Source organism: Lissotriton vulgaris, chromosome 8, assembly GCF_964263255.1.
Source record: "Lissotriton vulgaris chromosome 8, aLisVul1.2, whole genome shotgun sequence".
Classification (NCBI taxonomy): domain Eukaryota; kingdom Metazoa; phylum Chordata; class Amphibia; order Caudata; family Salamandridae; genus Lissotriton; species Lissotriton vulgaris.
In genome coordinates this window covers 1,529,413,197-1,529,418,196 of record NC_141696.1, presented here as the reverse complement: position 1 = coordinate 1,529,418,196, position 5,000 = coordinate 1,529,413,197, and the positions used below count along the sequence as shown (strand labels likewise).

General features: G+C 37.9%; 4 non-coding genes across 4 annotated transcripts; all 4 read left to right on the top strand.

The window, feature by feature from the left end:
• The first annotated feature begins 402 nt into the window (after positions 1–402).
• On the top strand, positions 403–475 carry TRNAF-GAA (transfer RNA phenylalanine (anticodon GAA)). Its single transcript has one exon. It is a non-coding gene; the product is annotated as a tRNA-Phe (tRNA).
• A 458-nt stretch (positions 476–933) lies between these two features.
• On the top strand, positions 934–1,006 carry TRNAF-GAA (transfer RNA phenylalanine (anticodon GAA)). The gene has a single exon. It is a non-coding gene; the product is annotated as a tRNA-Phe (tRNA).
• Positions 1,007–1,515: 509 nt separating this feature from the next.
• TRNAF-GAA (transfer RNA phenylalanine (anticodon GAA)) lies at positions 1,516–1,588 on the top strand. Its single transcript has one exon. It is a non-coding gene; the product is annotated as a tRNA-Phe (tRNA).
• Positions 1,589–4,424: 2,836 nt separating this feature from the next.
• Positions 4,425–4,497, top strand: TRNAF-AAA (transfer RNA phenylalanine (anticodon AAA)). The gene has a single exon. It is a non-coding gene; the product is annotated as a tRNA-Phe (tRNA).
• The last annotated feature ends 503 nt before the right edge of the window (positions 4,498–5,000 follow it).

The window sequence follows — 5,000 nt, the reverse complement described above, 5'->3', positions numbered from 1 at the left end:
ACATAGACTTTGCTTTATGTCCTCCTTCTAAACTTGCTTCCACCTCTCTTACCTTCAGGTTTGACAATGAATATTTCCCATTTCATGCTTTTTTGTAAAGTAAACTCTTGTCTGCATTACCTTCCACTTCCCCTTGAACACAGATGTCAGTAGTCAGATGACATTGCTTACCTACTCATGCCAAATATATCTGGGTAATATAGTGCTAGTCCATTCAGAGTTAAAAAAACAACTACCTAACCTGGATCCAAAAAATGCTATTTACCCATTGCACCAGTTAATTGCGGAATGATACAGGTCTCCTTAAAACATATCTCTACCATATGAGGTTAAAAATCAAGGTCCTGCATCTATTTTGTTAAATGGTTTAAATTAAAGTATGAAGACCACAGCTATAAGCAGGCCGAAATAGCTCAGTTGGGAGAGCGTTAGACTGAAGATCTAAAGGTCCCTGGTTCAATCCCGGGTTTCGGCACAGTTGAGAGGTTCCTTGCTTCTAACAAAATAGGTCTTGGAATCAGCTGTAGTACTTTTTCTCTATTCATCAAATTTTTTCCAACTGATCTACAACACAATCAATTTAACATAGACTTTGCTTTATGTCCTCCTTCTAAACTTGCTTCCACCTCTCTTACCTTCAGGTTTGACAATGAATATTTCCCATTTCATGCTTTTTTGTAAAGTAAACTCTTGTCTGCATTACCTTCCACCTCCCCTTGAATACAGATGTCAGTAGTCAGATGACATTGCTTACCTACTCATGCCAAATATATCTGGATCCCAAAAATGCTATTTACCCATTGCACCAGTTAATTGCGGAATGATACAGGACTCCTTAAAACATATCTCACCATATGAGGTTAAAAATTCAGGTCCTGCATCTATTTTGTTAAATGGTTTAAATTAAAGTATGAAGACCCCAGCTATCAGAAGGCCGAAATAGCTCAGTTGGGAGAGCGTTAGACTGAAGATCTAAAGGTCCCTGGTTCAATCCCGGGTTTCGGCACAGTTGAGAGGTTCCTTGCTTCTAACAAAATAGGTCTTGGAATCAGCAGTAGTACTTTTTTCTCTATCAACATTTTTATCAACTGATCTACAAAATGATCAATTCAACATAGACTTTTCTTTCTGTCCTCCTTTTAAACTTTCTTCCACCTATCTTGCCTTCAGGTTTGACTATGAATGTTTTCCATTTCGTCCTTTTTTGTAAAGTGAACTCTTGTCTGCATCACATTCCACTTACCCTTGAACACAGATGTCAGTAGTCAGATGACATTGCTTACCTACTCATGCCAAATATATCTGGGTAATATAGTGCTAGTCCATTCAGAGTTAAAAAAAACAACTACCTAACCTGGATCCCAAAAATGCTATTTACCCATTGCACCAGTTAACTGGGGAATGATACAGGACTCCTTAAAACATATCTCTACCATATGAGGTTAAAAATCCAGGTCCTGCATCTATTTTGTTAAATCGTTCAAATTAAAGTATGAAGACCCCAGCTATCAGAAGGCCGAAATAGCTCAGTTGGGAGAGCGTTAGACTGAAGATCTAAAGGTCCCTGGTTCAATCCCGGGTTTCGGCACAGTTGAGAGGTTCCTTGCTTCTAACAAAATAGGTCTTGTAATCAGCTGTAGTACTTTTTTCTCTATCAACATTTTTATCAACTGATCTACAAAATGATCAATTCAACATAGACTTTGCTTTCTGTCCTCCTTTTAAACTTTCTTCCACCTATCTTGCCTTCAGGTTTGACTATGAATGTTTTCCATTTCGTCCTTTTTTGTAAAGTAAACTCTTGTCTGCATCACATTCCACTTCCCCTTGAACACAGATGTCAGTAGTCAGATGACATTGCTTACCTACTCATGCCAAATATATCTGGGTAATATAGTGCTAGTCCATTCAGAGTTAAAAAAACAACTACCTAACCTGGATCCCAAAAATGCTATTTACCCATTGCACCAGTTAACTGGGGAATGATACAGGACTCCTTAAAACATATCTCTACCATATGAGGTTAAAAATCCAGGTCCTGCATCTATTTTGTTAAATGGTTTAAATTAAAGTATGAAGACCACAGCTTTAAGCAGGCCGAAATAGCTCAGTTGGGCGAGCGTTAGACTGAAGATCTAAAGGTCCCTGGTTCAATCCCGGATTTCGGCACAGTTGAGAGGTTCCTTGCTTCTAACAAAATAGGTCTTGGGATCAGCTGTAGTTCTTTTTCTCTATTCATCAAATTTTTTCCAACTGATCTACAACACAATCAATTTAACATAGACTTTGCTTTATGTCCTCCTTCTAAACTTGCTCCCACCTCTCTTACCTTCAGTTTTGACAATGAATATTTCCCATTTCATGCTTTTTTGTAAAGTAAACTCTTGTCTGCATTACCTTCCACTTCCCCTTGAACACAGATGTCAGTAGTCAGATGACATGGCTTACCTACTCATGCCAAATATATCTGGGTAATATAGTGCTAGTCCATTCAGAGTTAAAAAAACAACTACCTAACCTGGATCAAAAAAATGCTATTTACCCATTGCACCAGTTAATTGCGGAATGATACAGGACTCCTTAAAACATATCTCTACCATGTGAGGTTAAAAATCCAGGTCCTGCATCTATTTTGTTAAATGGTTTAAATTAAAGTATGAAGACCACAGCTATTAGCAGGCCGAAATAGCTCTGTTGGGAGAGCGTTAGACTGAAGATCTGAAGGTCCCTGGTTCAATCCCGGGTTTCGGCACAGTTGAGAGGTTCCTTGCTTCTAACAAAATAGGTCTTGGAGTCAGCTGTAGTACTTTTTCTCTATTCATCAAATTTTTTCCAACTGATCTACAACACAATCAATTTAACATAGACTTTGCTTTATGTCCTCCTTCTAAACTTGCTTCCACCTCTCTTACCTTCAGGTTTGACAATGAATATTTCCCATTTCATGCTTTTTTGTAAAGTAAACTCTTGTCTGCATTACCTTCCACTTCCCCTTGAACACAGATGTCAGTAGTCAGATGACATTACTTACCTACTCATGCCAAATATATCTGGGTAATATAGTGCTAGTCCATTCAGAGTTAAAAAAACAACTACCTAACCTGGATCCCAAAAATGCTATTTGCCCATTGCACCAGTTAATTGCGGAATGATACATGACTCCTTAAAACATATCTCTACCATATGAGGTTAAAAATCCAGGTCCTGCATCTATTTTGTTAAATGGTTTAAATTAAAGTATGAAGACTACAGCTAGCAGGAGGCAGAAATAGCTCAGTTGGGAGAGCGTTAGACTGAAGATCTAAAGGTCCCTGGTTTAATCCCGGGTTTCGGCACTGTTGAGAGGTTCCTTGCTTCTCACAAAATAAGTCTTGGAATCAGCTGTAGTACTTTTTTCTCTATCAACATTTTTATCAACTGATCCACAAAATTATCAATTCAACATAGACTTTGCTTTCTGTCCTCCTTTTAAACTTTCTTCCACCTATATTTCCTTCAGGTTTGACTATGAATGTTTCCCATTTCGTCCTTTTTTGTAAAGTAAACTCTTGTCTGCATCACATTCCACTTCCCCTTGAACACAGATGTCAGTAGTCAGATGACATTGCTTACCTACTCATGCCAAATATATCTGGGTAATATAGTGCTAGTCCATTCAGAGTTAAAAAAACAACTACCTAACCTGGATCCCAAAACTGCTATTTGCCCATTGCACCAGTTAATTGCGGAATGATACAGGACTCCTTAAAACATATCTCTACCATATGAGGTTAAAAATCCAAGTCCTGCATCTATTTTGTTAAATGGTTTAAATTAAAGTATGAAGACCACAGCTATAAGCAGGCCGCAATAGCTCAGTTGGGAGAGCGTTACACTGAAGATCTGAAGGTCCCTGGTTCAATCCCGGGTTTCGGCACAGTTGAGAGGTTTCTTGCTTCTAACAAAATAGGTCTTGGAATAAGCTGTAGTACTTTTTTCTCTATCAACATTTTTATCAACTGATCTACAAAATGATCAATTCAACATAGACTTTGCTTTCTGTCCTCTTTTTAAACTTTCTTCCACCTATCTTGCCTTCAGGTTTGACAATGAATGTTTCCCATTTCGTCCTTTTTTGTAAAGTAAACTCTTGTCTGCATCACATTCCACTTCCCCTTGAACACAGATGTCAGTAGTCAGATGACATTGCTTACCTACTCATGCCAAATATATCTAGGTAATATAGTGCTAGTCCATTCAGAGTTAAAAAAACAACTACCTAACCTGGATCCAAAAAATGCTATTTACCCATTGTACCAGTTAATTGCGGAATGATACAGGACTCCTTAAAACATATCTCTACCATATGAGGTTAAAAATCCAGGTCCTGCATCTATTTTGCTAAATGGTTTAAATTAAAGTATGAAGACCACAGCTATAAGCAGGCCGAAATAGCTCATTTGGGAGAGCGTTAGGCTAAAGATCTAAAGGTCCCTGGTTCAATCCCGGGTTTCGGCACAGTTGAGAGGTTCCTTGCTTCTAACAAAATAGGTCTTGGAATCAGCTGTAGTACTTTTTCTCTATTCATCAAATTATTTCCAACTGATCTACAACACAATCAATTTAACATAGACTTTGCTTTCTGTCCTCCTTCTAGACTTGCTTCCACCTCTCTTACCTTCAGGTTTGACAATGAATATTTCCCATTTCATGCTTTTTTGTAAAGTAAACTCTTGTCTGCATTACCTTCCACCTCCCCTTGAATACAGATGTCAGTAGTCAGATGACATTGCTTACCTACTCATGCCAAATATATCTGGGTAATATAGTGCTAGTCCATTCAGAGTTAAAAAAACAACTACCTAACCTGGATCCCAAAAATGCTATTTGCCCATTGCACCAGTTAATTGCGGAATGATACAGGACTCCTTAAAACATATCTTTACCATATGAGGTTAAAAATCCAGGTCCTGCATCTATTTTTTTAAATAGTTTAAATTAAATTATGAAGACCACAGCTA